The following is a 10,907-nucleotide window of genomic DNA, read 5'->3' as shown; positions in this document are numbered from 1 at the left end:
TCTTTTTTTCTGATTCAGATCAAGTACATGACCAAGTTCTCATGCCTAAGAAGAACAATAGAGCTTCTCTCATTGGTCAAGGGCCTGGGCACCTTAAAAGTGCCAATGCCACATTTACACATCTTCATCCCAAATTTGATACGTAATGTAACAGGGTAGGGAATCCATGGGATTCATTATTCCTTTTCTCATTTACAATCTCTGAAGGAAATTTTCGGCTTACAGATTTTAAGTGCCTCAAAGAAACCGTATATTTACCGACCTCCATGCTTTCCGCGGGATTCGAATACGGGCTCAAATATATGGCAGCCATCGTCTCTAATAACCCTATAGACAACGGTGTTACAAAATGGTACATCGAATTAATTAAAGAAAATAACTATTTGTATTTGTAACTTAAAAGCGGAAAGGTCTTCCAGTCCCTCATTCACATTGGCTGCTTAGCCGACAGCTTCTTCTCAAAAGGTGAGACTCGGTGACAAGTCAAACTTGATCAATTTAGCTCTTGCAATTTCGGGAGAGGATCGCTCAAGCCATGCAATGTCTTGAGCTGCTTTGGGGAAATAAAAGGAAATGGGCCTCAGAGCATCTCAACAGGGTGCTGTAGTTGCTATTACTTAAGATTGGTAATGATTGTAATGCCCATTGGAAGCAACTCTTAAACTACTTCTCCGCTTGAATGTCAGGAAACCCCAACATTAATTTACACATGGGGATTCTTGTATGAGCGTTGTTTAAGCCATAATTTCTTCTTCACTTAAATTTACATAAGCTTCATATTTACACAGTGCTCCATTCTTCATATTCGGAGAAGCTGAATTTAGCCAAGCATACGTAGAAGAAGCAGAGACTTCCGCAACTTGACTTTCTTGGATTTGGAAGCATAAAGCTCTTTCAGCAGCCAAAGGCATGCAGTGATCGATTATAGCGATGTTATTTATCTTAAAGATTTCTGCAAGAACGATGTCCATCCTAAGGCCGAATTTTAAGCTTAATAATGCCAATACAAATACTCTTGAACCAATAGCTTTCATAGCATTCTTTCGTTAGACTTACTGCGAATACGTAAATATTCTACTTCGGCAATACTAGTTTAGTTTAGTGACGGAGGACGTGGGCACCACCCCTTTACCATTATGGTTAACTGGTTTAGCGCCACGTCCACCCTTATCTAAAGCTGACTCATGTTAGAGCCACACGAGATCCACTCATAGGGCACATTGATTAGTGTTACAAAACATAGATATTAAAAATGGTTACATCTGTGTGAACACAGTACTTATGAACAAAACTTTAGCAAGTGACACATAAGATTAGAATTCAATACCCTAGCAAATAATTTTAGCAAGTTACATATAAAGTTTACAATTCAATACATAAAGAAGATATATCATACATAATGATTATATTATACTGTTGTGATTGATAAGTGATGACATTGTCAACATGAATTTACTAATGCAAACTTCAACATTTAAACTCAGTATACAAAAACCCAAGAACATACAAATGCTTATATTTCATACATTGGCCAACTTAAATTTATAGTGGAGAAGTATAAAAATACTTAGATCTCACATAAGTCTCTAATATTCTGAATGTCATTGTTAACTTTTATATTACAGCTTACTACTAAAGACACAGTTATTATATTAAAATTGGATATTAATACAGTTAAATGAATAATTGCACTTAGACTATAAATACACTATAAAAACATTAATTCTTTACAATTTCTAAAATGCAATGATTCAAAACAATGATTATATGCGAATATTAGAACAATGATTCACTAATAAATATACAATGATTAAATACTATTACTTAAATTAATGATAATACTATTCATATTATTAATCATATATGCCATGTTGACATCAAAATAATATTTTTTTCATACAGGTGCTTATTACTGAAATGATGTTACATATTACTAGCAAGCAAACCAAAAATAAGATATGTACAGTACAATTTTACTTGCATATTGGAAATACTATACAAATAAATAATTCAATACAATGATTCCGTACGATTACTCATGAATAATTCAATATTATGATTCTATACGATTATTCAAATGCAATGATTCAATACAATTCTATGCGCTTATTAGAACAAAAATCTATATAATTATTCAAAATTTCAATATTATTACTCAAATTAATAAAAAATACCATTTATACTATAAACCTCACTACCCAAGTGACACAAACATTTAAATTACACCATTAATTAATCATTACAGCAATGATACTACATGTTATTTGAAAGCAATTAATTATAAATTATGTACTGTACAGTTTTACCTTGCACACTGAATATTATAAATAATGTAATGATGCAATACAGTGATATTATACTGCTTCTTTAGACCATGTACCAAAGCAATAATTATATGCAGTGACTGAAGTATAAAGATTACGATACAAGTATTCAGTGATTTAATATATATATTTAGATTTGTAGTAATACTATATATGTTATTAATAACATTTAAATATATGGTATAGTCATTTAAGTACCTATTATAGTACTGATGTTACATTTACTTGTAAAGAAATCAATTGTTAAATATGTACAGTACAGTATAACTTGCACTTTATTTGTTGATTACAATTCAGTGATTCAATAGAATGATTCTTTGTGATTACTAAAATATAATAATTTAGTACAGTGATTCTATGCATTTACTAAGTACAATGATTAATCATACCATACCAGTTAACACAATGATGCTATAAAACAATACAATTACTCTTATTCAATATGATTACTCTATTTAGTAACAGAACTATTCCGCTATCAATTATACTAGTTAGGTAAACATTAAAAGTAATAACCTTATCATTTATACGATCATCAATACGATTACTCTATTACAATGTTTCAAAACTATGATACAATAAATTAATACTATACACAATTTCTCTGATACAAAACGATTACTGTACTAAAATAATTATTTAGTATAAATGTAACCGAGGGAGTCCACATAAAGGGATAATTCTTAGTTTTTATTTGCATTAGTTTTAGCACAGTTCAAAATAGAAGAGTGGCTTGATGGGATATTGGTGGGCCGATGTTCCTGATGTTGAATTAAGTTCTGAGATGAGCTCTTCTGGTTTTGTGCTGTCTGGGACATTATGTATAGCTATCCTAGGGTGTCGTCGTTGTCGTTTTTTGACCTCTACGTCTGCTTTTTGCAGATGTTCTTGTAGTTGATTAATCTCGTCTGAAGTTTTGCAAAATACTTCCAATCCTCCTTGTGGAGTTGACTGAATTTTTTGGACAGTAATTGGTATTTCTGCCAAGGGAACTTTATTTTGTAGTTCTATTCTGAGTTCTTCAGTAGGTTTTTTAGACTTTGATTTGATCACTACGCTTGGTTTGCTGATATTTCGTAGAACCTCCGCAAAAGTCGGTTGTGAGACAGTTGGCAAGGATGGTGGTACCTGCAAATTGTGTGACTGTTGGGCAGGGGTAGACAAAGACTGAGGATGAACCAATTCACAGCAAAGCACAGTTGAAGTATTTACTCCTATATCGATCTTAGCAGGCTTGACTGTATAATCCGGACCCTCTAAGGCCAGCGTCTGAAGTGCGGCCAGGGAGTCTAAGAGTCTAGCACGAAGATCTGTTGGCAGTAGGTATTTAGTGCGTTTATTTGTTGTTGCGACCTGCCTTATATCATCGCACAAAGTAGAAATCTTTTCTGCGTAGGGCAGATCAGAAGCCAGTAGCTTTAAAGCGTCTAATATATTTTGTGAGTTTGTAGGATCACATTCAGTTGGAAGCACTGATTGACGGGACATATTTTGAAAGATTTATTCTTAATATGCAATTTACACTATTGCAGTGAGACAGTTAGAATGTTTGACAAAGGTTTCTTACTAAAGGTAAAGTATGTGAGCAGGAGGTATCCCTTTACACCCAGGACCAAAGAATTACAGTAAATAAAACATACATATGAAATTAAAACAGAAACATTACAAGAAAAACCGTAAATAAAACTTAAAGTAAACTGTAAAACATTATGACTTAAAAAGTGCTATAACTAATAAACAAGTTAGTTAAAAAGCAGTAAAAACAGATAATTAAAACATTACAGTATGCAAAATGAAAGTATACAGTGTACAAAATACAATTTCTCACAAAAAACACACTGAACACGCATATAAAGAGCTTTTAACAGTAATTAGTAGGACTGTCGAAATGTAGTAAGAAGTCGTCGAAATGTCCATCGACGTCGAAACGTATCTCGATTGAAATACAATAGAGTCGTTCAAAAATAAGACTCTTAATTACTGCTTTTGTATAGGTACAATGAGGTCCTAACCTGAAGGACCGACACTTGGCGCTTCAAAATAATTTAGAGAAATCGTAAAGACATGTACTCAACTGGGATGTTGAAAGAGACGATATTATAAGTTGGCACAAAATGTTATTAGGCTGACCAATCTATTTTTGAAAATATTGCAATTAGAGGGTTGAGATTCAAATAAAAAGGTAAACATACCTTTGATATGAAGATCCTATAATGCTAGGTGCAGTAGATCCTTAGATATTGAATTTTTAAAAACAATTCACCAATTTTGGACTTATAAAAACCTATCCCAATTTGCTAGGCCTACTATGGGAACCACGTGGCAGGCAGGCGGAACCCTACCATCGGAGCTGCGGCGTACACACACCGTACTTTGTGGCAGCCTAGATTTTTTTGTTATTCACACAAAAACACTTTTTTCTTGGGAAATACCAATCACACACACTTATTCAATACAGCAATAGATGCAGTAAATATTCACTCACAAATTGATATAAAATTGTCCCCTGGGACTTAAAGACTTCCGCTGAAAAATGAGAATAATCCAAGAGCGCGACGAAACGACGTCCTACCTTGGTGATGGTTCTCGCCATCAGTATTTCGGCAATACTGAACTCTGATGTCGAACCGTAATAGCATAAGGTATTTTTCCCGTCTTCTTAGCATGCCTTCATAGTGTAGTGGTCAGCACGCTCGGCGCATATTCGAGAGGTCCGTGGTTCGAGTCCTGGCGAAGGCGTTGCTCATTTTTGATGTCTACTGCTTCGAAATAACCTGATGACTCTACAGTGGCGCTCGAACTAAAAGTTTGGTGGATGATGATTCTCCCCATCAGGATTTGGCCATTGGGATCCCTAATGCCCAGTTGCTTTTTAAAAAGGAGTAGTATATAAGGTATTTCTCCCACCTTCTTAACATGACTTCGTAGTGTGTAGTGGTCAGCATGTTCGGCGTGTATTCGAGAGACCCGTGGTTCGAGTCCCGGCGTAGGCGTTGCTCATTTTTCATCTCTCCTGCTTCGAAATAACCTAATGTCTTTACAATAGCAGAAATTCGTTTACAGAAAGCAGATTTAAAGGCATTTCAGAGCTCAGGATTAGTTTTATCTGACTTTTATCTTGCCTCGTTGTTTCTCTTTATATACATCTAGATAGAAATTTTCAGAATGTTGTAGAAGAAGAACATTTCGACATTTAAATGTAATATGCATTACATTTGATCAGGAATATGTGCTTGAACTGAAATATATTCTTGTTCTTGTACAGGATATGGTACAAGAAGTAATTTAAACCCACACGAGAATTCATAGGTAGGACTACGTATACAATACCCCCTCAAAGTTTGTATGATTCTGTTTTTCTGTAAACCTAAAACTTAGTTCAGAGCTAGCTGTCTATAGTCTTTTCAAGGAGGGGGGGGAAGAAGAGTCGAGGTTAGCTGATGTTGTAGTTTTCTCTACTGAAAATATAAACTGAATTAATTTCAGTTTATATTTTCAGTAAATTAATTAGATTATAATTTATTTTTCAGTAAATTAATTAGATTATATATAATTAATTTACTGAAATAATTATATTATTTCAGTAAATTAATTAGATTATTTATAATTAGCTAATAATTAGATTATAATTTGCTTCTATTAAATTACTCACAGAGTTTATTTCTTCAGACTTACAAGTCTTTTACAAGTAGACTTCTCTTGACAAGCATCGATAAGGCCTGACTTTTACAAATCAGTGTCCATTGTAATTTCATGGGAAAAATTAAAGACTAGTACCACTTAAATTAGTTCATAAGGGCTTCACGAAACCAGTAGTAAGGTTAATTAGATTTAACACTTGCAGGAGTATACTCTATTTCTTCATCTAAGAAACTTCTTCCTTTCAGTAATGGACAGACCGAAATGGCATAAAGTGCTGCCACTAACAAAATTACCACAGAAAAGTGTGTTCGATGATTCTTTCACTTAGAGGTATGATGCTTTTCGATATGCGGAGATTGTTACTTTCAGAACGGAGTTGAATGAGGTTGATAATTAACATAGAACAAGAACAGAATTCATAATTAAAATATGGAAAACCCTTAAATGAAAACTGGTTAGCTGAACTAGTGTAAAATTTCGTATTTGTTCATTTATACAAAATTTCAATTTCTTTCCATTTATTTAAAAAAGTTTCATTTACTTCATTAATGTAATTAACTACTGTAATCATTTTCTTTCTTACGTTACTGAATACATATTATGTAAATACATGCCAAGTATAAATTTAAAGAATAATGTTTAAAACTTATGGAAATTAAAATTTAATCTTGATAATTATAAAAATTACAGCATCACAAGTGTTTTCTGCACTACTTTAAAAAAATTCAAAGGTGTAAACCCTTTACATCTCTTCTTTAACGGTGAAATTAAGTGAATCCCAGAATTACACATGAGTTTGTTGGAACACTTATATTTGTTTATAATTTACTGCCGAATAATGAAAAGTAGGATGATGCTATCAGCTATATCAGCGGTTTCCAATCGGTGGTCCTTGATAACTTTTTGCTGGTCCACAAAAAATTGGGACATTATTATTATTTTTTTTATGAAGATTCAGTTTAAAAAATGACGAGTATCAGAACCTATTATAGAATATGGATTGTACTTTTTTTTTAAAATTTTAGCTACTACTTTTAGCGAAATTCCTTCTGAATTTAGCGACGTTTTAGCTACTTTTGCAGGTGTATCTAGTGACATTTGAAAGGGAGAGTTGGCATCCATGGATATGCTGTTGTTATCAATATTAGCGCGAGCTGAAATTTTCTTTCCTTTTGAATTACAAACATATATGTTATTGTAGTCGTTAATAATACAGTTTTTTTCCGTATCAATAGGCAACTTTATGGATTTTTATGGATGGAATTTTATGGAATTACAAACAAAAATGCCGATGGTTCATCCGCATTCTTGTTTATAATTGCATCACTGGAAGTTTCCGTTTTTGTTTTGTCTAACTGTTGATCGATGGCGCCATTGCTGAGTAAGTGATGATTATTATGTTTACAATAATTAAAAATTGGCGGCATAACACTATCAGTTTATTGATATTGCTTTGCATTTGCCGATTTGTTCTTGGTTTTCGTGAAGTTCCTTTTCAGTGATATGGAAATGTGAAGCTTTTTGTACAAGAAGGTAAAATTTTTGCACTTTTCATGTCATTTTTCAATGTGAACGAAAATATGCATAGTTTGCTGATTATTATTGTATAAATGTATTTAGCCTTTTTATGTAATTCATATTAGTGGTCCGCCAAATGTAAAATTATACATCTAGTGGTCCGTGAAGTTCCTTGGATTGATGGCCGCTGATCTATATTATTTTTCTGTCGAATCTTGTCTTTTCAAGCTTTGTAAAATAAATAACTCGCAAACTTCATTTTTGTTATTAGTGAACTTAGCAATAAAATATTGCTTTTAAAAATTATATCATATACTTAAAAAGTATTATTTATAACGACTGGATACAGTGGATGAAGTAAGAAGAATTTATAAGATCAGTGCAAATTCTAAAGACAATAATTTCGAATTAAAACACTAAAATAAGCTAATTTATTTTAGATAATTATAATGAATACAGCATCACAACTATTTATTCCACTACTTTATAAAAAATCCAAGGATCAATTATGATATTTAAGGAAATTAAGAAAATAAGTCACTTGCTTAAAAACGTCCTACACTGGATGAAGTAAAACAGAATTAATAAGATCACTGCAAATATTAAAGACACTAAATTTTGAACTAGAAAGCAAAAATAAGAAGCAAATTTAATTTCTCTTTGTAATATAATTAAAAGAAGTTCTGAAAGAGGAGAGATCCATTACCATAGTAATTATTTTGAGATAACACATTCAAAGAATTTTATGCGAACATAAAATGTATCAGTTCAAACCAACTGTTGGATACTTTAGCATTTCTCTCACGCATATTCAGGCGACTCATAAAAATAGTATGTCTAGCTGTTTAACTTTTTTTTTCATAATTCACTTCTTTCTTCTGTTATATATATTTTTTTCTGACAAGGAAGATTTTTCACTACAATTCTAAATTTTTCATATTTACTTTTAAAGCTTCTCTTCGGTATTACTTAAATTACCAAAATGTTCACGGCTTGTAAATAAAATTTGCACCTGTTTGAACGATACTCTAACAGTTACTTATTCATAAATTAATTATTAGAAAGAACACGAATAACGTGCAAGCATTCCGCATTAAAATAAACCAGTCGAAGTATCTGGTGTTCCCGGGCTTTACGAGAGTGAAGAGGCTTCATTTAGGGAATCAGTGTTGCCAGATCGTGTGATGTTTCGAAAATTTGCGACTTTTGACAAACTTGTACTACAAAAAATTTAGTATTTGCAATTTTGCGAAATTAGACTATTTTTTAATCCGTTTTATATATTAAACAAGTAAAAGTATAGAAAATGTTATAAATACCAACGTTTGAAAAAACAAAAATATTCATAAAGGGGAAAAATTATATTCGTAAACTGAAATTAAATATCAAATAGATAAATAAAAGGCTGTCCGTATTCCCCCCTGAAACTGTGAAATCCTCTACGAAAAATTTTCCACTAGTTGAGAACCCCTGTTCTACACTGTTCTAAACAGTAAACGAACAAGGCACAGTGGTAACACAAAGCTTAACCGATGACACACTGTTCTTACAGCTTTATATCATACATTTCAACAACATCAAAGGATTAAATCGTTCTTAAGGTCAAAAGAAAACTTAAATAATTTAATTACATCTCACAAAGTAAAATAGGTGTACAAATAGGTGTAGTATTATTTGGAAATTTCTGTCAAAGCTCATCAGCGTAGATTAATCTCATTCACAAATGATATTTCCTTTTCAGAATTAAAATGAGCTAAATTTAGAATCATTAAAATAAATCCGCTGCCATCTATACCTTAGGTAAGCCAGCTCCAAATGCGAAGTCATATTGACTTTAGTTAATATTATAAGCTCTTGTTAAATGTGATATTGTACTGCATTGTTCGGGCTTTCTACGGAACACTGAAAGTTATCTCAGTTTGCGTTAACAATAGGAACAGAATTTATTTTACGTTATTCTCCATGCTAATATATTTGAGTCTGATATACTATAAATCAAAACAAGTTGAAAAAATTTAAAAATAAAAAAGAAACCTGTATCATATTTTCCAAAAATGTATATATGCAAGTTTTCTACAAAATAAACTCCAAAATAATATAAAATTTTGGTGATTCTGAACTATTAAGGAGAGTTGTAAATACAAAATGAAGAAAAGTTTCATTATCAATTTTACTTATCTATGATTTAAACAGGAATAAAACTTTCATTCTTCATAAAAGATGCAACCTATAAGAGTGATTAAATGCTTTTCTGTCTTATAATTGTAAAAAACTATTTAACAAAAGGAAACTGCTTTCTGTTCATTCATTACAACTTCATTCTGTTATTAGTCATGTAAATTCTTTTCACAATGTTATCTTGGTAAATGTAAATGCTCTTTTATTATTGAATTCTGTAATACTAGAACTAATTCTAGTTTAAATAATTTATTTTCGTTTAAAATTCTTTGAAATAAAGAAAAAGGAAAACAAACACATATTGAAGTCGCTGAAACGGTAGGGTGCGAACTGCGCGAAATTTGATCGAAGATTCCCGTCCCTCCCTTATCTAATCCACGAATTGCGCGACGTTTCCTGTCCCCTCTTTCTTTCCCAAGAAGATTGGGTGTTACAGAAAGTCATTTATCGCCATTGATGAGACATTTTAATGAGACTGCAAGCCTTTACTTTTTTATCAATATTGTAAAAAATTGTGCATACAAAACAAATACTAATTTAAAGTCTGGCGTGTGCTAAAGTAAAAATGAATTTCTTTTATATTCATTTTAAAGTTTAATGATGCTTGAAAGAATGATAAGCCAGATCTTTTTTATTCTGTGTAAGAATTAAAAACTTTCCAAGTTGTAGATTTATATAAATATATATCAGTTTTGAATAATAAAATTGATAGATTAATGACATACACAAAACTGATTCATAAGCAAACTATCAAATATCGGATTTGTAGGGCACCTTAAATAAGTTTCTTGTATAGATAAATATTAACAAATCTTCTTAGATAGCAGAATGGTTTTAACTTTTAAATTTACCATTTTAGGTAAACAGTTCTAATTTAATTAAAACAATTCTCTTTATTAAATTTAAAAATTGAACTTCTTAAGTCGCTATAAATTCACACTAATATTATTGCAATATATTCCCGTATTAAGCTTTCAATTTTTAGTCATTGAAGTTATTTTAAGGTTATTTAACTTTCTTACAAATTCCATATTTTAATACTAGAAATGTTTAAATATTTATTCTGTTTACCAGTTACTCTACCTGATGTACTTTGGCATACATTTAATTTCTAATACACATTTAATTAATCAATTGATAATTATGAGCGTCTGCAAAATTTTCATAATTGACACACAAACACACACACACGCACCCAAAAAAAAAAAAAAAAAAAAAAAAAAAAAAAAATCAAACTTCCTTATA

Source organism: Stegodyphus dumicola, chromosome 7 (assembly GCF_044657685.1).
Source record: "Stegodyphus dumicola isolate Sdum_Otavi_A_Nest chromosome 7, ASM4465768v1".
In the NCBI taxonomy this organism is placed as follows: Eukaryota; Metazoa; Arthropoda; class Arachnida; order Araneae; family Eresidae; genus Stegodyphus; species Stegodyphus dumicola.
The sequence above is the reverse complement of the archived record's forward strand: the minus strand, read 5'-3'. Positions refer to the sequence as shown.